Source organism: Mauremys reevesii, linkage group 2, assembly GCF_016161935.1.
Source record: "Mauremys reevesii isolate NIE-2019 linkage group 2, ASM1616193v1, whole genome shotgun sequence".
NCBI classification, from domain to species: Eukaryota; Metazoa; Chordata; order Testudines; family Geoemydidae; genus Mauremys; species Mauremys reevesii.
The window spans coordinates 190841060-190865407 of record NC_052624.1 but is presented as its reverse complement, the minus strand read 5'-3'; the positions used below and the strand labels follow the sequence as shown (position 1 = coordinate 190865407).

Genomic DNA, 24348 nt, shown 5'->3' with positions numbered 1-24348 from the left:
TTGGCTTAGGATGGTCAAGACAGATGTGTTCATGTCAAGTATGGAGCACCAGCATAGTTGCTCTGAAATTCCTCCTCCTTCCCCCGCCCCTTTCCACCCTGTGGACATAGCATTGGTACACATACCTCAATGTACACATTTGGTTTGGTCACTGGATCCATATAGTGTGGTCACTATAGGACTAGGAACATCATCTTAGTAAGATGTGCATGATTAGGCCCTAACTGTGGCATACTTAAAGACATATCCAGATAAATAAAATAAGAAAATTCTAATGAATATGAATGGAAATGACTAAGGATAGGATTTCCAAAAGCACTCAAAGAGGTCGCTGAAGTCAAAAGGAGTTTTATCATTGACCCTCCCATTCAATTTAACAGGAGCAGAGTTAAGAAAATTGATCCTAATTTGGCAAGGCATGTAAGCATCTATTTAACTTTAAACATATGAGTATTGAAGATACTGGAATTATTCATATGTTTGAGTACCTTGCTGCATCAGGAAAACTAGGAATTACTGGAGTGTGGGAAATTGTAAGTATTTTCCAGGACAAATTTTATTCAAAGATTCAGTTATTTTGAAGTCATAAGGGACACTGCCATTGTCTCACCTGACCTGTACAACATAGACCATAGAATCTCGCCCTGCCATTTCTGCATTAAGCCCATGACTTCTGTTTGAGCCTTTCAGAAAATCATCTGGTTGTGTTTTAAAGACTTTGCATGATGGAAATGCCATCACATCCTTGGGTCACTGTTCAAATGTTTAATTATCCCCACTACAAAAATGTTGTGCCTTTTCTAACCTGACTTTGTCTAGTTTCAGCTTCAAATTTTTAATTAAACTAAAAAAAAAACCACAACATTTTCTTCTTCATTAAGAGTGTTAGCAAGACTTTTTTTTCAGATCTACTCAAACCGTGATTTGTTTTTCAATTAGATATGCAAAATAATATACAATTGCAGTTTCTAGGGGTTTTTTTTGTGAAAGTTATGTTGGTTAAAATACTCCAATGGTAACATCTGTGAGATAAATAGATAGGTTGCTGTTTTCATAACTCAGAAAATTCCTGAAATCAAGTCTACTCAAGTTTCCACAAGGGAAAGACCAACCATGGAAAATTTCAGGCCAAAAAGTAACCCATTTGAAAAGTTCTGAACAACTACAAGAGGTGGATTAAGATAGAGTTCAGGACTTGGCTGCTATAGCACTCACTACCTCAACTGGTATAATCACATCAATAGTTATTGAAATAATGTATAAAGCCTAAAACAAGATGATCAGAGGGACTAATAAAATATACTGAGGAAGTCCTGTCTTCTAGGTGCACAGTAGACATTAGGCAGTTAGTAATGAAATGTCCCTGGAGTCTTGTTCCAAGAAATAGATCATGTGCTTTCTTCTTTTGTATGTTGCACATTCTTAGTTTAAATACTTTTTTATTTCTTCCAGGGGTCTTCAGGTTATTGTCTAAATATTTCTCAGGCATTAGAATTCTGGGTTTTCTGCTTATTATTGAAGATTAAACACTTTTCTCTTCTTATAACTTTTGACTCAATGCATTATTCTGTGTAGGACTCCACTCTTTTCATTGCTGGAAGTATTATTTAACACTACGTTTTTTGAAAGATTCAGTCATTAGCTATAGTACTTAAAAAAAAAAGACTTATTCAGGTCAGATGGTGCTAGAATGTAAGTTCTCATCATTTTAGTATAGGTATTGATTTTCTTATTGAATTTCTTTTGTGTTTTCCCCTAATTATATTAAGTTTTCTCACCAATTAATTTGAAAAAAAATCTTTAGCATTATTAATAATCAGATTTGAGACTGTACACATCACTCACAATGGAATCAAAGAGGGAGGTATGTTATGAGGAAGGCTAAATCTATTGTAATATGAGGAATAGTCTATTTTACCTTTTTCATTTCAACAGAAAAGTATTTCCTTTGAGTTATTCTTTAGATGATGCTCCCATTTAATGATTATAGTCATTTATGTTCTTTAAGTACCCACACTAATAATAAAAATGAATTCCTCACACATATGCATACATAGTATATTAAGCTAGCAGATCTGTTCCTTTATGTTTATTTCTAAAATATGACCATCTTTTCATGATAAATATTTCTTTTGATGTGGCTTAGATTTTGAATGGCCCTAATCCCTTTGTGGTAGAAGTTTATTGAATGTTATACCTTGTTCTTCTTAACTGAGTATGATGATTAATAGGGTTAGTTTTTGAAACTGTGAAAAGTATTCCTGCTGGGATTCCAATTTATTATTTATTGAACAATTCAGAAATCAGGGCACTGATTTTGTTTGATCTGTTTTAATATTTTCATTAAAATAAGTGAAAAGTGTTTGAAATGTTTTCATCCAGTATGGCCGTTCTTATGGAGGCAGGTGACATCATCTACATCTTCAAATAATTCCAGGGGCCACTGTAGGAACAGAGCTGGTGATAAGCAAGAAGAGGAATGGAGGGAAACTCAAGGTTGCTTCAAGCTACTTTCCTTCCTACATGCTACAGATGGAACTTCCTGTCAACTATCCTGCCCCGCTATTCTCCCATCTGGAACCTCCTTACTGCTTCTTTCCCACTGCACAAAGGGCAGTAAGATAACAGAGGGAGTGGTCCTTGGCACCTATCTGCCCTATGATGGTGGTAGGTCACAAAGGATCTGATGGGACACCTGGGCTCCTAAGAATACCTGGAATTGGATTTATACTGAGGCTAAAGTGGAGCTTACATGTCTCTGTGGTGCACTTCATTCAACAGAAAAAAAATAAATGTAAAGAATGTCCTTTTAAAATCAAACCCAATGGCAATTGAACTTCCCTCGTACAAAGTACAAGCCAAAAGTATAAAGTGTCACTCCAGACACATTCAGGGTCTACACACCTGTCTCACAAGTGGAATTTCACTGCAAACATCAGCAGGAGTTGCAGACATGTCCAAGTGGTGGAGCTGCCATCAGTTGACTTGGTGACACAGGGTCCCATGCTGCAGGTCACATTGGTTGACTACACAGTGTCAAGCAGTGAGTCTCAGATGCTCTGGGTTTTCAGGTATCTTGTCATTCACAACTTAATTGATGGAGAATTGGTAAGAAGTGTTTTTTTCCCCTAGATAAATGGCTTTTTCAAACACACACAAACAAAGTGTGGGTGAAAATGTATTGACTTAATTTTTTAATTATTCACAAAATTCTCCATGATGATTTCAATAAAAAGTATGTAAAATTGTTTTAGAAAGACTTTTATCAAAAATTTTATTTTCATACTAAAAAAATTGGGGTGGGAATATGGAAAATAAAATTCAGAAAATTTAAAATACATGTTGACAAGAATTTCAGAAAAAAACTGTAAGAAAACTCCTACCACTTTGAAAAAGTGGAAACAAATTCAACGTTTCAATACTATTTGCAAAATGTTCATATTTTGACCAGTTCTATTCATGAATGATGGACGTGGGCAGGGCAGGAGGCAAAGAACAGACAGAGAAAAACATTTTGGACAGCTATAGAAGTTTGAATATTTAAATTTGTAGCTTACATTGACAATTTATCCTTGAAAGAGGAAATGTAAGCAAGGTAAAATGGTAGCTGGAGTAGGGAAAGGGCTCTTTTGCCTTCCTATCATGAGGCAGCTACATAACAGAGCTTTGCTAACTTACCTGCCATTAAAGGACCTCTGGCAGCATATTCATGGGGAGACCAATACCTTTGCACAAATTTAGGATCATGGATGCAAATCAGTGTAATAGCTGGTTTGCTGGCCAGTGAGGGTCACTCATCATCCGCTGTGCCCCTGCATATCCAAGCATGGTGTAACAAATCTCTTCAGCTCTGGCACCCTCTGTCAATTGTCGCTCTGAGCCTGGAGTGGCTTGCCTATTCTTACAATTCAGTCCTCTTCTTACCCAGGGTTCTTTCAACCCAAAGCTCTTGGTAACTTTTACTCTGTGCAAGGCGGTGTCAGGAAATAAATCAGGGGAGACACGGGCGTCCAATCGATAGATGGCTGGCACAAACAGGACAACACAAGAGTGCTTTCACTTAAAGGTAAACTTTACTTAATCTCAAGCACTTGCACACATCTGCAACAGGTTAGTAAAACACCCCCAACCCTCGATAATTACTGAAGCTGAGCGTGGCTCTCGATTGCCACAGCGGCAGCCCATCTGCTGGTGAGGAACACAAGATGCATCCAGAGGGAGAGTCCCATCCTGAAGAGTCCCAGCACCTTAATCTTCCCCCCTTATTTTATACATTAGTAACACAATTACCTGTCCTTCAAAGAAAACTTGTTAAGCAAGCAGTTTCAACGGTCAAGCAAGAGGTTTTCTTCTGATTATTAATTAACCAGGTGTGGTTTTTTCCCCAGAGTTTGCAGCCTTGAGACACTGTTAGACATATTCCTGAGTGCACATCCTGCTTTTCTAAAATGCATGTATCAGCAATTTCAACACAATTCTTAACAGGAAGGATGCGGGGTCAAGCTGCCCTTTCTGTGGCACCCCAAACCCCCTCCCCTCCACTTTACGGCCTGCTGACTTGGCTGCTTTTAGCAATACACAATAGTGGTTTCAGGCCCTTTACTGGTTTGCCAGAATCTCCCTGTACACTCTGACCAGCTCGCTCATTGTTTGTGTGTGGTGGGGGAGGAGTGGACAGACGGGGTAATAAAGAGTCCAGTAAAACAGAAGTTGAATGACCCTGTTCCAGGCCTTCAGACCCACACCTGGGCTTGACAGTCCTTGTCTCTCTTTGTGCCAATCTTTTTTACATCTCCTCTTCCTTGGAAGTCTGTAGGAGAATCCAGGCCCTCCCTCTTCTCTGGGTTCTGGCCCAAGAATCCTGTAGTAAGCAGCTAGGATCTGTTTCTACAGACTTTTTGCTGTTTCCCTGGGTAAACTTCCTTTCTTACCTTCAGGAAGATCCAAAATCCCCTCAGACTTTCTGGCAGCATGCAGCCCTTCACAGGCGGGGCCTCCTCCAACTACCTGGGAGATCTCTAAGTTCCCGTTCCTAGGAGTGCTCCTTCAACTGAGGCTTCTGTATCTAGGACCAGCAATGTTTTATCAGAGTTGCTGGTCAGCCACTTAGTCACAGCTGGGAAAGTAACTGTTCTGCACATTAACTCTTTTGTGGCTGCACCAGTGTGAGGTTTATAACTTTCATCACAAGGGGACACAATCTAGGGACAAGGGAATCTGGGAACTCCCCATAAGGGGACAGGTAACAACTTTACCCATAGTTAGACCACAAGGCCAATCAGCTGAAGTTCCTCTCTCTTTAGAAAACGGAATTGACTTTCAATTTCTTATCTCACTAGAGTTTCCAGTCTTTATTGTTTAGCTCCCCTGCTTTTTCAGTATTGGTTGTGGTTTACAATGTCTTATATTAACAATATTCTGTACTTTTCCCACACAAAGTATTTTATAAAGGCAAATATCATGGATGTGTTAAAATGAATATTTCCCCCTGAGTCAATAATAGTTGCTTCTTGCTCATAGCTCAACTGGAAACAAAACCTGACTTATTTTTAATTTTATTCTACCTTGAATTTCATACTGGACATGTCCCACTTACCTTGGAATGTATCTGAACCAGGTCTGTTTATATTTTTTCCCCACAGCCTCTAAGCCACTGCACTTGTTTTTTATCAGCCTTCTCCACTTAAAAAACACATTCTTTAGAAGTCCTGTTTTGATGAAATAAAACAAATAGACAGAAGATCCTTGAGGCCAATTCTGAACACTGATACGTGTGAAGGCTTCTAAAACTGAAATAATATTGCCTGTATCATAATCACCACTGGAAATAATTTATTGGGTAGCAGGTAATGCCAGCAAAACCGGTACCTGGAGAGTCAGACTGAACAGCATTTTCAGAACCAGCTGACCAGAACAACCAAATCCCAATATTTCAAGCTTTTCATCTTTTTAAAAGTTTCTGTTTCTGCTTTTTTCTTATGATGTATGTCTCCAGGATAATGAATATATTACAGCTGTTGAAACAAAGTCAGTATTGTTAGCAAGCAATATAAATATATAGTAGAGCTAGTTGGAATATTGTTGACTAAATGAATTTTTCTGAAATATGCTGGTTTAATCAAAACCACATTTTTTAGGGAGACATCTTTTTCAGCAGCATTTTTATCTGGGGGTGGGAAGAGACTCATTGAGGCCACTGGCCTGGGACATATGAGACACAGGTTCAAGTCCCTGCTCTGCCTGATTTGGAGTGATCTGGGATGAAAAACTCTGTTCTGAAACAGGCACAGCAAGGACTTGAACCTAGGTGTCTCACACTCCAGGCCAATCACTCCCATATACTTTTCTACCAGCCCACATCAGAAAGCTGAGGGTTCAAGTTGAAAATGTACATTTCAACACAATTCCATTTTCATGAAAGCATTCAACGGGTTTTGTTTTCATTCCAATGCAAAACAAAAACAAATTTTGAAACCTCAAAAATTTCTGTGCAATAAAATTGTTCTTTGGTCAGCTCTAACACACAGCACATTTGTATTCACTGAACTGATTCATAATAAATGCCCTACCTGCTTAAGTAGAACACTTAAAAAGCCCTCCTATCCACTGTGTTTGTTCAGCTACTGGGCAGACTGACACCAGTATGCTGACGACACTGAGTTCTACATCTCATTTTTGTATAATTTGGTAGCGTGATTCATCGGTGCCTGGCAGAAGTGTCTAGAGATCAGTCTAGGAAAATAGAAGTGATGCTGACAGGTATAGAGAGTCATAAAAAAAGGGGAGGAGGGGGTTAAAGTGACTGTCTAGTAAGGGCATTTAACTGACAGACAATAAGTTTTGCAGTCCTGGATTTATTTTGGATTCACCGCATGTCCTGGATTTCCATGCAGTAGCTCTGGCAAGGAGTTCTTTCTTCCCACCATTTACAATTGTCCCAAAGTCAAAGACTATTCCTTTTTGATACAGATATTGCATCAGTGATCCATGTTTACATAGCCTGAGGGGTGGATTTATTCCAATGCATTCCATATTGGACTACCCTTTAGAAGAACTCAAAAGATGCAGCGAATGCAGATCAGCGTCCTGTCATTTGCACTGGTTTCCACATGTAGTTCCAAGGATAAGTTACTAGCCATATAAATTTAAGACATATGTCCCAGGCCCTTTACATACTGCCTCCCTCTTCAACTCATGCCAGGCTCCCTGGCAATGCTGTGATTAGAACTTTCCATTACCAGCAGTGAAACAATCTCATCGGAGAACTCTGAAACTGCTCCATCTGAGCCAGAGTGTGGCAGGCTTCAAGGCACAGTGTCACATTATGAACTTGAAAGGCTTTTGATTGTTATATGTCTCTTAATGACAGGAAAATGGGCTCCTCTATAGATTTCTTTATAAATAAATGTAAAACAGAAAATATTACTAGATAACATTCAGAGCAATTCATTTCAGTGACTTTGAATAATGGATAAATGGCATATCCTGTGCATTTAAATGTGGCATCTGTTGTTATCTGAGCAGAAGAGTTTTCAAGATGTGAGCTGGTTCTTAGCATTTTCCATGAGGAAGCACAGTTTCAAGCTGCTTCTCTGAACCTGACTATCAATATTTTGCATTGTGCTGATTTGTAAACAAATCCATAAACTAGAAACATCTAGAAGAAATGCATTCTGGAAAATGGGGTGAGGGTCCTGTTCCCATGGAGTCAAGGGCAAAAATCCCATTACTTTAACAGTGTAGGATCAGGCACTTATCTGTGCATCCAGTTATCTCTTGGCCAGTTCAGAGTATTTTGCTGTATAATTGTTTTTTCAAGATAGAGCAGTAAGACGGTCTGGCAGGTTTTGTCCCCTAGTCCTATCTGCTGAGCTGAATATGGCTTCACAAGATTCCCTGTTGTTTCGGTTCTTTGACTTGTTTTCTCCGTTCCCTTGCAGAAACTCCAGTCTCCTCCACATCATCTGATTTCTTTATTTTTAAACACACTTTAAAATAATTTTAGTATTGCTTAAAGTTACCAGTTTAAGCTCCAGAAGCATCTAAGTCCTCAATCCACAAGTAGTAGTAGGAGTACTACAAGATCCCTATGCTGCTAATTTATTGCTATCTTAAAGCAAAGGGATCAGCATTATGGGTCAGAAGATAATTCAGGGCTGGTCTACACTGCAACATTAGGTCAGCTTAACTATATCACTCAGGGCTGTGAGAATTAAGCGGATGTAAACCCCAGTATAGAAACTGCTAGGTTGATGGAAAAATTCTGTCAACCTAGCCACCACCTCTCACAGAGGATGTGGATTTCCTACAGTGATAGGAGAACCCCTCCTGTGGCTGTACTGTCTGCACTAGTGCTACAGCTATAGAGTGCACTATTGATACTGGCCAGACAAAATCTTACAGTTTAGAGGTGAAAATCTACATACTCTAATATAAGCTATCCATTCCACCCGGCTTTTCTATCTTTAAGGACATTTCATTGCCTGGCCCAGCATGCCCATGTGTTGAAATCAAAAATACTTCTGAGGTTTTCCCTCATCAGACATAACCTAGCCTGAATTGCATTATGACAGCAAAGCTCCAGAAACACAATAAAAGATTCCACACTCTTTCATACTTCCCTAGCGCACAGCACTGGACATCACTACAACACACTGACAGAAAGCGTCTTGCAGTCTAGATGGGTTGAACATTCTAAGCCACCAAGATTTGGTCACTATGTCTACTCATAAGGATTGGATTAAGGTGACTGATTTGTGGTCATGAACTGCACTCACATGCTCACAAGTCAAAACATCAACACATCAAAATATTTGATCTTGTCTTTATCAATAAGTCAAGTTGTTCTTTAAGTAATCTACATGTCAACATCTGAACACAGGAAAATCCACCAATTCTTGCTCACAGATGCTATGAAGATCAAATAAAGAAAGACTATAGTATCACAAGCATATGTTTCTGTGAATTGTTCAGAAAACTTTTACATATTACTTTCCTTATTCAGACTGGACTAATTTCTTTCAGTGTAAGACATTCCAAAATGGGGGAGCTGATTATTGGAATACTGAAAATAGCTTTTTTTTTAAATCAAACTACAGTTGATTGCAGTTGGTGCAATCTGCTTTTTGGAGGGTGGGATAGAGGGGAGCAAAAGCAAGCGAGGATTCCAATGAAGATCTACAAATGAGATGCATTATTCAAGAAGGTATCAGGCACAGATCTAAGCCATCAGATATGCAGTCTGAATACAATCATAGCATTCCATATACAGTCTAACTGTATCCATTCATAAACATCCATTCTAGACATTTCCTTCATTTCCTCCTGCTTTTCATTTCTGCAGCATATATGACGATGCTATGACAAACAAATAGAGACAGGGAATTCTGTTGAATAGCTGGGAAAAAAACCCTACTCCTCCTCTCCCTCTTCCCCCCGCCACACACAATGTTAAATATTCAAATATTGAACACTTAAATGTACCTGAGAGAATTCATCATAAAATTCCAGCTGAACTGTAACATTCCTAGAGAATAGATTTATAAGCTACTTTGATTACTAGGACAGCTCCACATTTTTGCAAATACCATATATTTACAAAATATGCCACAAATACTATTAGAAAGGTTAAGTTTCAAAGGCCACAGAGCAGTATTTGCTCAGGATGAGGTAAGATTTGCATTAAAATAACACAAATAAATAAATAAAGTGCATTTAGAGAAAGGTTAACCAAGCCTGGCCTCCTAGTGGAGTTAATTCAAATGAAGCATTAAATCTGTCAAAAGTAAACCACAAAGCACTATATCGCACAATAGAACTGAGAATCACTCTTGGGAATTTAATGCAAAAAATAATCTTTGGTCCATCAAGGAGGAAATGAATTGATCCTTGATTTCTGGTGTCCTGAGGAACTTTTATTTTTCGAAATATATAAAACTCCACTGGTGATCAGACAAAAGCAGGGTCGGCGCTTCCATTTAGGCGACCTAGGTGGTCGCCTAGGGCACAAGGATTTGGGGGGGCGGCATTTTGCCGCCCTCGGTGGCAATTCGGAAGTGGAAAGTATGGATTAATATAATAGGTGATCACATGACTTTGAGTGTAAGATGCTGAACTGACTTACATAAATGGATTCTGTAACTTACTCCGCCACTGCCTTACTAGGTGATGTTGACAGAGTCATCTAAATCAGAATGGTCCCCTGTCTGTTCCTTATTTTCCAGGTGCCCAACCAGACATCAAAGACTTGATTTACAAAAGTGCTGAGTACCTTCAACTCCAGTTGAAGTAAATTGAAGCTACAGGTGCTCAGTACCTCTAAAAATGCAGGGTTGTGTATATAGTTCCCTAGGCTTTTAAAAAAGACAACTGTAAAAACAGAAATGTTGTTTTGTAGAACAATATGGCATACCACACAATCCCTTTTGTCCAGGAGTGGCGCCAGGGTTTTTGGCACCCTAGGTGGGGGTCCTTCCGCGCTCCCGGTCGTCGGCGGCAATTCTGTGGCAGGGGGGGTCCTTCTGCGCTCCCGGTCTTCGGGGCACTTCGGCGGCGGGTCCCGGAGCGAGTGAAGGACCCGCCGCAGAATTGCCGCCAAAGACCCGGAGTGCAGAAGGACCCCCCTGCCACAGAATTGCCGCCAATGACCGGGAGCGCGGAAGGACCCCCACCTAGGGTGCCAAAAACCCTGGCGCCACTCCGGGACAAAAGGGATTGTGTGGTATGCCATATTGTTCTACAAAACAACATTTCTGTTTTTACAGTTGTCTTTTTTAAAAGCCTAGGGAACTATATACACAACCCTGCATTTTTAGAGGTACTGAGCACCTGTAGCTTCAATTTACTTCAACTGGAGTTGAAGGTATTCAGCACTTTTGTAAATCAAGTCTTTGATGTCTGGTTGGGCACCTGGAAAATAAGGAACAGACAGGGGACCATTCTGATTTAGATGACTCTGCCAACATCACCTAGGAAGGCAGTGGCGGAGTAAGTTACAGAATCCATTTATGTAAGTCAGTTCAGCATCTTACAAAGTCATGTGATCACCTATGATATTAATCCATACTTTCCAAACTGTACTGTAAATGAGGCAGGGGCCTTCCAGATGACAGCCTCATTCACTGCACCTGCCTTATTTGTTATCCATCCTATGCACTAACTGAAGCAGAATCCATGGGGAAAACATAGTAAGTGATCACGTAGTTAATGTCGATCATAATACATGCGCACCAAAGAGTCAAATACAGATTGCACCAGAAACCTTAATTCTAACATTTACTAAATTTCATGCACCGAGTTTACAATCTTAATATAGGTTTCTTTGCATGAAATATATGCATCTCTATGTATGTTCATTTTCACAACCTGACATAGAAAAGCAAAATGAAACTTTCATGGTTTTCACTATAGAAAAACACTCCAGAATATTTATGACATCCCCATTATTCAATGTGAATGGTATAATAGGTGTTCCCTTCCTTTTGCACTTAAAAAAATGTCAGCTAAATAAAACCAGATAAGCTTATATAACATTTGGAGACTGCGATAAAAATCCAATAGGCAAAGGAGCAATAAAGGTACTGAAAATAGGTCAAGCTATTCAAAGAACTAAAATAAGAAAGAATCAGCAAAATTTTGCCTTTTTGCTGTCTGTGCTCAAAGTAAATAGTATTCCAGCTTCCATAACCATTCCATCAAAATAATTCTGGTGTCAGAAAAATATTTTTATTTTATTTATTTTTTAAAAGAAAACCAAAGGAATACTGAAGTTAGGTTGAATTGTGAAACATGGTAACATTAAAGTTTGAAAGGGTTTATCTTTATAGTTGCATTTCCCTTCCAAACAACAACATGTAGCCTAACCTGCAAAAATTAAAGGTTTTGTCAGATGTTCACATGCTGCATTACAGGAAAAGGTCAGAAAACAAACTGAAAAGAGAGTCTAGACAGCTTTAAGCTCAAGGCTTTACTTTATTCCAAAAGACAGGGTGATCAGTCATATTACTTTCCTCTGAAAGAAAAAAGTATACAAAAGTCATAAGAACTAACCTTCAAAAGTATGACAACAGGCTACTGTTGTGATTCTGTAAGCACACTTAGAAGTAGAAGTACAATTAATATTCACCTTACATTAATAGTTCATACTCTATGTTCATCTTCTAAAGCTTACAATCATTTAAGCAACACACCAATTACTGGTGAATTTCTGAATTATTAAACACATTGCTGATGAGCTGGGATGAGATGGAAGTGAGCATTTCTGTTCTGTCCTTTTCTCAGGGAGACAAAAAAAATAATTTCCTGAGCACCCACTTGAAGTTCCCCACTTTAATTATCCAAATATGACTTGTTGGGTTAGATCAAATACTGCCTTATTCATAGTCAGCACACTCTCAGAAAATGATGTGTGGTTTGAGTGGATGATAACGAGAAAGGTGGTGGAAGAGAAACAAATGTGTCTCAGAGGTGCTATAGACTAACAGATCTCTTTCTAGTATAAGTCGTCAAAAACATATCTTAGTTTCCAACATCAATTGGCAAGAATTTTCTTCCACTTTTTGAATTTGTTAAAAAAAAAAAGAAGAAAACTTATAAACAGATTTTTTTTTCAGTGTGAGTTTTTAGTTTTTCCATTTTTCATCAAACAGAATTTTTGCAAGAAATCTTTCACTTTGTCAAAAAGATAGTTTTTTGCTGAAGAAAATCTACAATGAAAAAAATGCTACCTCTCAGCTACAATGGCTTCTGATAAATTTCCTGAGCAAACAGAGTAGGCTCAGTCACTAAGACACTAGTACCAAGATCATGTGACTTAAATTACATGTCAATCTTCAAACAACCCACTTCAAAACTTGATAATGCATCATAATAAAATGCCTCAAGATCTCTTGGGCATCCAGAAAATAAACTCCTCATTCTAATAATACTTTTATTTTTAATTGTGAGCACATATGAAAAAATGTTGCATAAACCACTATTTCATGGAAACTCAACCAACCTGACAAGTGAAAAATTTAGAGAGTGTTTTAACTTTCACACTGAATATTTCACTGTGTTATAAACTTCACAAATCATCACCTTCTAGATACAGTACTTCAGAGACCATGACAGGGTCTTATTACCACTCCATATTTAATTTAATAATACTTTTTGAATTATAGGATTTTTCATTTAAGAATCTCCATGCCCTCCCCCCTTCTCACCTCATGTCTTCTCCTTGGAGGAAGCTAGTACTTCACAGAATGTTGCCTTTGCTCCCCAACCATGCTGATGGATTTTATTTAGGAGAAGGCAGATCCATTCACCTTACCACCACCCTGAGTACTCCCACAGAGCCAGGCACAATCTGTCCTTGATTGTCACATAAAAATCCTACACTCTGGATGGAAGAACACAGGCAAATGATAAACCTAGGAAAACATTTCAAAAAGCCTCCCCCCATAATTAAAAGAATTAACGGGGATGTGTATTGCCATCAGCCCCAATCATTGTGTACAAGCTTAAGAAATAGAAAACAGTCCCTCCCCCCCAGTGTAAAAATCAAGATATCCTATTTCACCATTAGTTTGGCATATTTCCCTCACTGCTGGCCTGAATCTGCAAATGTGTTTTGCTTTGTGAATTAAAACCTAAGGGTGTATCATAACTTAGTATAGTAATTATACTAATGTAATTATCCTAATTAAAGCCAATGTTTGTGAGAGTCTAAGGGCTAAACATATCCTCAGGCTTTGTATCCATAAATACCCCACTAGATTCATTCCTTTGATTGCATACCCTTAAAGACATGTTTCTTTTTTTATTTTGAAAAGACCGTCTTTCCAGTCTTTAATATGGCTCACTGTTGCTTTGCATATGTTCTCTCTGTTGTTTAAGGGTACTGTTGGCAGAGCAGCATACTTCAACACTGTTTTTATCACAGTGTGAAAAACACCAGATGTACAAAATTAAAGTTCAAGTTAATCAAAATATTGCTTGACAAAGCAAATAATTGAATTGCACTTTCAATGCACTGTGGTAGACAATAATTAACATGCAAGCATCTTCAACATTTGAATACAACTTCCAATTTCCATTTTAACATCACAGAATGCTGTCTACACATTTTTAAATGGTACCCATGATGATAATATATTCTGTTTTTAATCATATTCCACGTTGCAGGAAACGAAGCTTGCAATTTTCCCAGGTGCTTACCAAATTACTACTGCAAGCTAATTCACAACCCCCAAGTTAAGAGTTTCAACACAGTGAACATTAACTGCCTGCTTATGTTCTTCCTGTACAACAGAAGGTAAGTTAATATGTGCTTCAATTATATCCAGTTTGTGCATTTATAGCACCCTGCGGGCAGCAGTAAGAAGGCTGTAAATGTACTTATCCTGCTTTTTTAATACTTCACTATATTACCGGGGCACAGTGTGGGGGGAGAGGGAGAGAGAAACTATCATTTTACCAAGGGAATCAATAAGAAACTCAACTCCAATGTACTGATTGGAGAATGCTGCCAAGATGCATCTCTGCATTCTACAGAAAAGCATGTCCAAACTTGATTTTTTTTTAAATTATGTATGCCTTATTAAACCTTTATTTGTCAGCTTTGATAAAATGCATATCAAACATGTTTGCATGTGTCATAAATGCATTACTGGTGAAAATCATTAATTAAAGAGAAAGAAATACTGCACAGATGCTCTTTTTAACTGCATCTATCAACTGAACAGTGAGATGTCTCAAAAGGCAGTACTCTCTTTTTTCTTTCCTTTTCTTTTCTCTTGCTTGTTTACTTTGTTACAGACCAGCCTAGAGGTTTTATGGAGAACACAACACAAAAAGCATCCTGAATATTTTTCACTGTAAATGTAATATGAATGTATATAAGTGTATCATCACTATTGTATATGTTTGTGTGCTCATGGGGACATGTTTGAGCAATAAGGTATTTTAAACTTTATTATTAAATTATACTAGCCATGTTTCTTTATCCTCATGTGGTCAATCCTAAACAAATATGTACAGTTCTCTCCATCTGTCCTCGCTGCTGTCCGAGTCCATACTCAGATAAAACTCTCATTGACTTCAATTACAAAATATCTAACTGCAGAATTGCACCCTATAACTATAAATGTTAATATTCAGCTATCAAGTAATGAAAGATCAAAATATGCTAACTCAGACTAAATTGGATGCACATATGAATATCTTTTTCTTGCTGTTCTAAAAATTACACAGATCAAATGCCAGCTTACAGTCATTTTGAAACAGGAAATAATTGTGCCCATCATTAAGACTTTGAAACTGTGCAGATTTTCAAATGTAGCAATTTGGAAAGTGTGTGTTTTATGTGCAGTTTGTTTATGGCATTTAATTAGGTCAATGGGATATGGAACCATTTTTAAATGTTTATTCCCCTAGCTGAAATTCCCAAGTCAGGATTTTTAAAAGGTCTCTGTAAACCTACTATGCATTTTCAGCAATGAACAGCCACAGAAATTCATTTTATAAACTTTAACAAGACTCACTTTTCTTGTTAATAAGTGTGGTTAGGGTTAAGTGCTGTTAGAAAACCACAAACATTTTCTAAGAATTTTCTTGGAAAAAATCAGCTCTGGTTAAAGTTCAAATTCAAATTGCATCTATGAACTAGCAGTGGTTTGCTTATATTTAATTTATGCCTTTTTGTGTTCCATTCTCCTCCCCGCCCCCCTTTACTTAGAAAGACCATTTTTTTTCAGGCTGCTGTATTTTTGTTTTCATATAAACTGCACTGATATAGGTCATATGGAGCAGGTCAGATAGTAGAAATAATTTACATTTATTACCTTCTGTAATTCCTTTGAAAATGGTCTTATTTCATATTTGGCCTGACATATAGTAAGGATCTCTCTCTTTTACAAAAGGAGATGTGTTATTTTCACTGGTATCTCAATTCCCTTGTATCAACCACATGAACCAAACTAAACGTATCTCTGCACTAAGTGCACAAAGACAATTGGTAACCACATAACCAAAAGGAACTGGAAGCCAGGTTAAGCCCTCATAGTAAGAGAAGGAGGTGTCCCTGAAGATGCCAAAAGTGAAATGTGTCTACCTGCTCCGAACAATAAGTTCGTTAGATTTTAAGACCAGAAGGGACCCTATGATGACCTAACTTGACCTCCTGCATAATATAGGTCAGGGAATTTCTGACCTAATAATTTCTGCATCAAGCTCGTAGTATTAATTTTCCTCTGTGCCATGATTAAGCAAATGTATGTACATTCATAGGCAAATTTTCACAAATCTTGTGCAATCACATCTTGGACTTTCTGGTGCTCCAACGTATGTATGCCTGACTTCAGGTCTTCTCTCTGTGGTCACAGAGAGATCACTCCCCTCTCCAGCTCACTGCAGGAAAAAAAAATCAGGTGGGATCTTAACATTTTTATTGTCACTAGCTGGGAGCAAACAGAAAGCACCTACTGTTTGCCCTTCTCATTAACAAATAGCACATTTCTTAGTTCCAGTTCACCTATTAATTACCCACCATGTCTCTCCCTTTTCCAAAACTGAAACTGATTATTCTGGCAGCCCTTTAAAAGGAGAAGTCGACAATGGACAGTCTCAATAGACTGTAAAGCTTCAGACCTCAGAAACAACTGCACTAGAATATGAGTTTATCTAACTCCTACCCATATTCTTTCAGACTCATTTTCCTGATGACTAATGCTCAGTTCTGGCAATAGAAAAGGATTTGTCAGAGAACTGCACAGTTAACATCCATACTGATGCTTCATCCCTATTGCCATAGATCTCTTCAGAATAAACCAAATTCTGACACAAGGGACACATAGAAAACTCTTAATGAAGTCAACAAGTTACAATTGCATAGCAGGAGAACATATGCCATTTCATTGATGTCAGAGCTAGATGTTAGTATGTTGGCAGATGGGGGGATGGGAAGGACTCACAAAAGTGTCAAGGTCAGTTCACTATTATTTATGAACACTGAGTCATTATTTGGCATTATTCAAACAACTGCCAGGCATTAATGAACACGTTTGTGAATGCAGAAAGTTTCACATATTTTCAGGTGACTGGATTATTGCTACAAAAATTTGCACCAGAAATACACTATTCATTATTTGCTCTCTGATATTCATTTGTTTAAAATGCTTCATCTACTCATTCAGGGAGTAAAAACACTACAGAATGACTTACCACCACAAAAACAAACATTTTAGGTAAACAGTATGTGAATAACCAATAGTCTCAAAAGTCTATTTTTGTCAGAAACTGCTAATAAATAATGAACACACTGAAAGAAAGTAATTATTAGTTCATGAGCAATTAACCTTAAAGGAAGTATAATAGTAATGAATATTAATAAATTGCTACCTCCAGGTGGTATATTCCTATTACTTTGCACAACAAATTAGAATGCAAGATTCTCTTCCCTGATCTGTGCTACCTATTCTGCACTTGTTCTATGAATAGAATAACTATTTATATCAATAGCAATACCATTCATAGCAGCAACACACTATATTACCACACAGTTGAAATGAAATATAGGGCTGTGGACTGGATATAAATATTTATCTGATAGTGCCCATGTATATCCCCAAAAAATCAACCTGAAAAATATGCCTGTTCATCATAAAAGGCTCTGCACCATAGCCTTTGTGCAGGTACAACTTTCCACGTGAATTCAGTGATGTGTAAAAATTGCAAGACCTGGTTATAAGACATCTGTGATTCCCTAGGTGCTCAGATACCATGGTGATGGGCACTTTAATCAGAACTTATATGATAGATTAGATACAAAGACAGACATGTAGAAGGGACTATATACGCATGAAATTCCCATTAGCATTAATGAAATCACAGTGCACTCCCTAAGGAGATAATAAATCTTTGACCTTGATAATTTCATTGACTTCAGTCTCAAAAATGTGATGTTTCATGATAATTCTCCTATCTGTAATTATTTATTTAAGGAAACTATTCCCTTAATGGATGAAGATTGTAATCTTTAAAAGTCAGAGATGCAAGTTAATGCTTCTGGGGAATATTAAGGGAATTAAAAAAAAATCAGATGTTTCAATATCATCTACTTGAATGCTCATAATTTGTCAAAATAATCAAAGTAATTGTGGCAACATAATATAATTAGTTTTAGTTTAAAGAGTGAAAGCAAGGGACATTATGCAGTACATAAACTCTGGAGAACACATTTTGAAGTCATTTGAAATATGGATACCAGGCTACAAATGGAGGCATTCACAATAGCAGTTATTACTAACTAATCTTCCTTTCAGAGAGTAATGGGAGCGTCTTGTGGAACATCACCGTCAACAGTGAAACTTTTCTCAAACTTATGCTGCTCAGGGCTTGATCTGACAATCCTTATTCAGCCTAAACTCCCACTGACTTTTTGCCTCAGTAAGAACTGCAGATTTGTTCAGATAGCATTTACTTTCTTTTAGGGAGAGAATATGGTAAGAGATGCAGACTGAGACACTTTACGATTTTTTTAGTTTCCTTCAGAAGCCTTGTTTCCATTAGCAAAATCCCTTTGGAGATGGGACTGGAGAAAGAGACTAGCTGGATTTTGACAGCTTTAAATTTGTTCAAAGACAATCCAGAAGATCTAGAAAAAGGGAGGATCTGGGCCAGTTTTAATGATAGCTGATAATGAGTCTTAAAATCTAATCTAGCTCCCACTGAAATCAATGGGAGTCTCTCCATTAACTTCAGCAGGGCCTGGATTGAGAACCATTATGTATATAGAAAAAGAGAGTGTTACAGTCAGTTGAACCCCTGAATTGAAGGAATTATAGAGCCCTGTACAGGCTGAATGTTGAACTCTGTAACAGTGATCATCAGGTTCATTAAATACAACAGCAGCTATGATTTTTTCATTTAAAGGGTGAATTGTAACTTTTAAATCTGCTAAAACCTACATTCATTCCTTTCAATTTCTGTTTCTCCTGCCATGGCTAGTAGTATTATGCCACCTTGTAAGCAGGTTCCCCTCCATCCCTGGCTAGTAAACCCTCCTGAAGATTAAACAGAACACACACATAAGGGTACCTTCACCAAGTGTATTAATTATTATTACTTCTTGCCTTATGCTCCAGGTACAACACACTGTAGCAGCAGATAAAAAGGGCAAACTTCCCACCAGCTGGCTTAGCCTTTTGTATTGTTTGCTTTCTTTTCTCAGATATCCAGCTGGTGAGCTAATTACTTCAATAGCTCATCAGACTCCCTATAGGGGCACCTGATTTCCACTAACTTTTCAACCCCAGTCAGACTGCCTAACTCTCTCCTACTCTAAGTAACCGGTGCCCTGCCTGTTCTAACTAACTAGGGTGCTGTTAGTTAGAAGGGGCTCTATTTATAGTTGCTAACAGCACCCCTCTCACACACCTCTTTGAACAGTGCTATGTGGTAGAGATGCCTTGGACTGCTGTAGAGAAAACATTACCCCCTTGACAATGAAAACATGGACCCTGGCAGGAAAAGGAGGAAAAATAAAATTCTGACTTAAAAGGAAATTATTTGTAATTTAAGTTTACACATATACCCTGGCAGTATTTTCAGGATATAAACCAGATTGTTATATGCATTATTGGTTAATTATTTCTGTTCACCGTCAGTAATGGAAGTACTGCTGTAAATCAAAGGATTAGACACAATGGTGAAGAAGCAAAGTGCAGAGAGACAGAGAGTTACCCCCAGCTGCTGTTTTGCAAAGGAAAGATATAAATTCAAAATATTTGTAAGTGCTGAAATTTTAGTGCATTTTTCACAATGAGATCCAAGATCCTCCTCCACATAAGCCAGGATTTGTTTCTAAAAATATTTCTTAATGCCCCCTCCCTTCTTTAAGAGATCTGCTGACATTTCACAGAAAACAGTGAAAGATCTTTTATTTGCAGCTATTTGCATTTCTCCCTCTTCTCCATTTTTTTTAAAGTAAAAGAACCAGAGACAGACTCAGACCTCCCCAGGGTTTGGATTTATCAAAATTATGGTGCATTACAATGTTTCCGGTCTGGACACAAAATTCCAGCTTAATATAGAATTCCTTTCCTTCCCCCATCCTCTCCCCTGAGTTGACTGGGTTCTGGGGGTGGGGGAGAAATAGCCCATGCAGCATCTGCTCAGTTACTCAGAAAGCTTCTTCCATCATTTCCTTCATTTACTATAATCATTTCTGTAGGAGTGTAGCTATAATAGGATACAAACAAACGAAGCTGCTACAATGAGGAAACAATGGTAGCAATTTTAGGACAATGAATAAAATATCAAACTTTTTTTGTGGATTTGTCAAACTTGATCTTTAAAAAATTCTACTTTTTTCCCCCCACGCTAGGTGTGTCATATGATGACATGAGGGTGGCAGAAGATTTTGATGGCAACCTGCATGTAATTTTGATCAGTGTTTGGAAGATTTATTTCACCGGCATGTCATCCTGCAAAAATAATCATCCCTATACCATGCCTTTTGTTTCCTGAAACAGATATTCAAGATACTGAAAATGCCTTTTATGACTTAAAAAAGGACTTTGGGGGAAAAACAGAAAAATGTCAAAGGATAATTTTAAAATGATCATTTTTATCCTTAGTCCTAGGGTATTTTTCTAAATGAAGATCATTAGCACTTTTGTAAGTTCATCATTTCTCCTTGTAGCATTAAGGTCACTACGAATAAGGCCATTTATCACCAGAATAAAAGGAAGACAGCCAAACCATAATCCAAATCCAAAAGGAACACATGGGAGGAACATACTAACAGAGATATTTCTTAATATTAGAAACCTAGCAAAAGAGGCATCAAATTTGTCAGCAGAACTGCAGATATGACTCTATCAATAATCCATGGCACTTTTGTATTTCCCAGCTGAGGCTATTATACAGCTTTGGATGACAGCCTGCTTCAACTTCATCATATGATCCACAGGGACAGAAACTCATAACTGGCTTTCAGCATAGATCCTTCATATAAAGGGTAATAACTGCAGCCAGTCAGTGTAGTAGGATTATCAGAGAGTGCAGCAATGAACTGCAAATTGTGGCAAAGGCAGCTTGAAGTAAAACTCACAAAGCATCCCGGATAACTCCTTTGAACATAAAGGAGAAAAGATGGGTGTATTTGAAAGATACCCTATGGAACCTTTCCAAGCAAGATTTAACTTACTTTATTTAATTAAGTGCATATCTGTCTGCAGGTATTAAAGAAAAGATGTTCATCAGAAATATTTCTGGGTGCTGCTTCAAATGGAATAGCAAAGGGAAAAATATTAAGAAAGAATCTTATTCAGGCTGAGACGTACCATAATTTATGGCTAAATCTATTGAATTCAATGGAACTGCTTGTGGAGTAAGTTACTACTTAACATGAGTAAAGGTGGTAGAATTGGGCCCTTCATATTTTGTAAAGAAAACGGAGTAATGGGTGTGATTTTCAAGCGTGCCTCAGTGACTTAGGAATCTCAACACTATTTTCAAAAGTGACCTCAGCTTCTAGATGCCTAAGTCACTTAGGCACTTTTGAAAGCTTTACTCAACGTCAAGTAATTTTATTGGCACAATCTGATCCCCTTTAAAGATGATAGAGAACCTCATCCTGCACTGGGATCCAGTAGGGTGGAACCCCTGCATCCATGTGGGGTTCCACTAATCAAATGCTGCACAGGCACAGGAGACTGTACAGATTGAATTGCAGGAACAGGACCATAATTTGCTGCAGTGTTTTGTGCATGTATGAATCCTGTATAGATACACATACACCACTTTGTTAAATTTAAATTAAAGTTGATATTACATATGTATACTGAACTAGGAATATAAAAGAAACAAAATCAAACCAATGCATTCAAAAATATGGATATGAATTAAGGGGAGCTAGGTAAATAATCACATACATTCACAGTTTATAAATCCGTTAAATGCACATCCAGCCCTGCAAAAAGTAAGGTGTGGGGTTTTTTTGCTTTTTTTAAAATTCTGCTTCCAAAGCCCTTAAGGAAACCAGTTAAATGGACAGTGAGATCGTAGAGATATAGATATTTATTGGATATATTTATAGAATATATTTATGTTGATTACTACAGAAAATCTTGCCAATGTTTTAAAAATAGATTATCTCCTTTACTTTTGTACTGGATAAAATAAAAAGTAACATAAGCTAAAAGTAAAAATGTCATTTTGTTTTGGCTGCGATGAGGTGTGTTATTTTGTTATGAAGGACTTTTGGCAGGTGATTTACAACACAGCTATTACTAAAAGTTTATGTATTTTAATATATTTTTGCAAATTAATTTATTATTATCAAAAAGGAATGTTATGTTTTTAGTATTTTCCTCTTTTCAATTGCTCATTCTCCTCCAGAAAGTTCTACAAAATATTTTATTGACTTATTTTAAGTACTGCATTTTCAGAAATCAGGATACTCTTTAAAAACATCTCAATTTGTTACTAAGTTTATACCAAATAACACAGAAAATATCTGTTATTCTAGTTAATATTTTTAGCATCGCCTGATCCAGTTTAATGTGACTAACCATAGAAAAAAACCTTATTTTACTAGAAATTGAGGAGAATTTTAATAGATACATTGTATTTTGTTTCTATTTTTCCATGCTTTTTTATTAACAATGATGAATAAGTAGCCTGTTCAGGACATTTGAGTATATTCTGAAATGCACAGTGCTATGATGTGATTCTGTAACTCTCAAATAAAAGCATCAACAAGTGAACTGTATTGATTCAACTTCATCCTGTAAAAACATCAGCACAATGATAAATACATATTAAAAGGTAAAATTAAAAGTTAAAATTTCATCATCGGATACAAAAGGGCCCATTACTCAGACTATCTGAAGAATACTTGTAATGCCATTGTAGACCATACGAAAATATATGGGAGAGATTTCTCCATTCCCTAAATACTACTCTGGCAGCATACTGGGGCTGTAAAGAGCTTTCAATGGAGCAAGAGAAAACTCATGTAGTACAGGTGTTATGCAATGTGCCCAGACAACTGATGAGTAGAACTGGTTGAGAGCTTTCTGCCAGAATGGTTTTCTGACAGAAAATGCAGATTCTGAAAAATTGAAGTTTTTAATGGAAAAAAATCTTGATTTTCCAGAAAATCAAAATTAAATATTCCATTTTGGGTCACTTTGACCCAAATCAGAATATTTTGTTATTTAACAGACCTGAAACATTTTCTTTGGGATCAAAAATGTGAAATTAAAATTCAGAATTTCCATTCCATGAAAAATCTAATTTCAATTTTTTTTATCCCAATTTGGGATGAAATTACATGTTGAGATGTTGGACTTTCCCTTGTTACAGAAATTGCAAATTTTGCTTTGCTCTAATCATCAGCAATGAACCTCTACTGGCCAAGTTTAAAAACTCAGGCTCAAACACTAGAAAAGTCACATAAACCTCTATAGGTGAATTAGGAACTAGAGGAAGACAGAGTCAAGCTTGAATAATGTGGGTTACACATATACTATGTTAGACCACCCTAAGCAGCCTTCCATTGCCCCTTGCAAGCCCCCAAGATGGATCCATAGGCTGGAGGGGCAGGGCCATAGCACATGCCACTGTTGCAGTTCTGGCTTATGCTTCAAGCAGTAGACAGGACAAGGGAAGCGGACATAACTTTGAGCAGACCTCAGGCTGCCTAGAATTATGCCAGGTGCCTTCTCAGCCCTTGCAGTAGCACAGCATCAGAAGGATGCAAAAGTAGCATGAAGACACCTTTTCCCCCTGATTTGCCTAGAATCTAACCCAACATCCACATTTAAGAACATAGATCTTCTCCAAAATGAGGGGCAAAAACACGCCGGTGTTCTTCTTGTCACAGTTTAAGTCAAATGCATCTGCATTCCCTCTCCATGGTTGGTCGACCAATGGCACTCATTCTAGGCTCCTACCTCCTCAGCTATCACCTCTTCTGGGCAGAGATTTGTCTCTCTCTCCCTCCTGACTGGGTTTTTTGCAGGCTGCATAGTTCCGTGCCCACACCGTGATATACCCAGCAAGCCAGACTGCTTAAACAGGACAGCATCTGAACTTTGCTTTCCCTCCAAAGGCTATGGACAGCTGTAATTGCCAGCAGTTCCAAGTTACCAGACAGCCCTTCATAAGTTACCACATTTATTCTTAAATGAAAGAATTACAGAGAAAACATACTAAAAACAATAAAAGAAACTATATGCCTGATAATAAGATTAGCAGAGATCATCCTTTACCTCCTACAAGAGTTCTGGTAGGAGTCAGTCCTTCAAACCACACAAAGGAGTTTTTCTATGGTTTCAAATTCCTAATAGCCTCAGCTAAGAA

The 24348-nt window shown here is 37.6% G+C and overlaps 2 long non-coding RNA genes across 2 annotated transcripts in view; both read right to left on the bottom strand.

Moving 5' to 3' along the window:
• Positions 1–3510: 3510 nt before the first annotated feature.
• LOC120396829 lies at positions 3511–5992 on the bottom strand. The gene is made up of 4 exons (XR_005593426.1): positions 5869–5992; positions 5597–5708; positions 4932–5065; positions 3511–4025 (listed from the first exon to the last, which is right to left on the bottom strand). It is a non-coding gene; the product is annotated as an uncharacterized LOC120396829 (long non-coding RNA).
• A 9858-nt stretch (positions 5993–15850) lies between these two features.
• The window catches only part of LOC120399431, a 52529-nt gene continuing 44031 nt past the window's right edge, over positions 15851–24348 (bottom strand). Inside the window, exon 3 of the long non-coding RNA XR_005595153.1 lies at positions 15851–16386. This is a non-coding gene — a long non-coding RNA (uncharacterized LOC120399431). The remainder of the gene's footprint in view (positions 16387–24348) is intronic.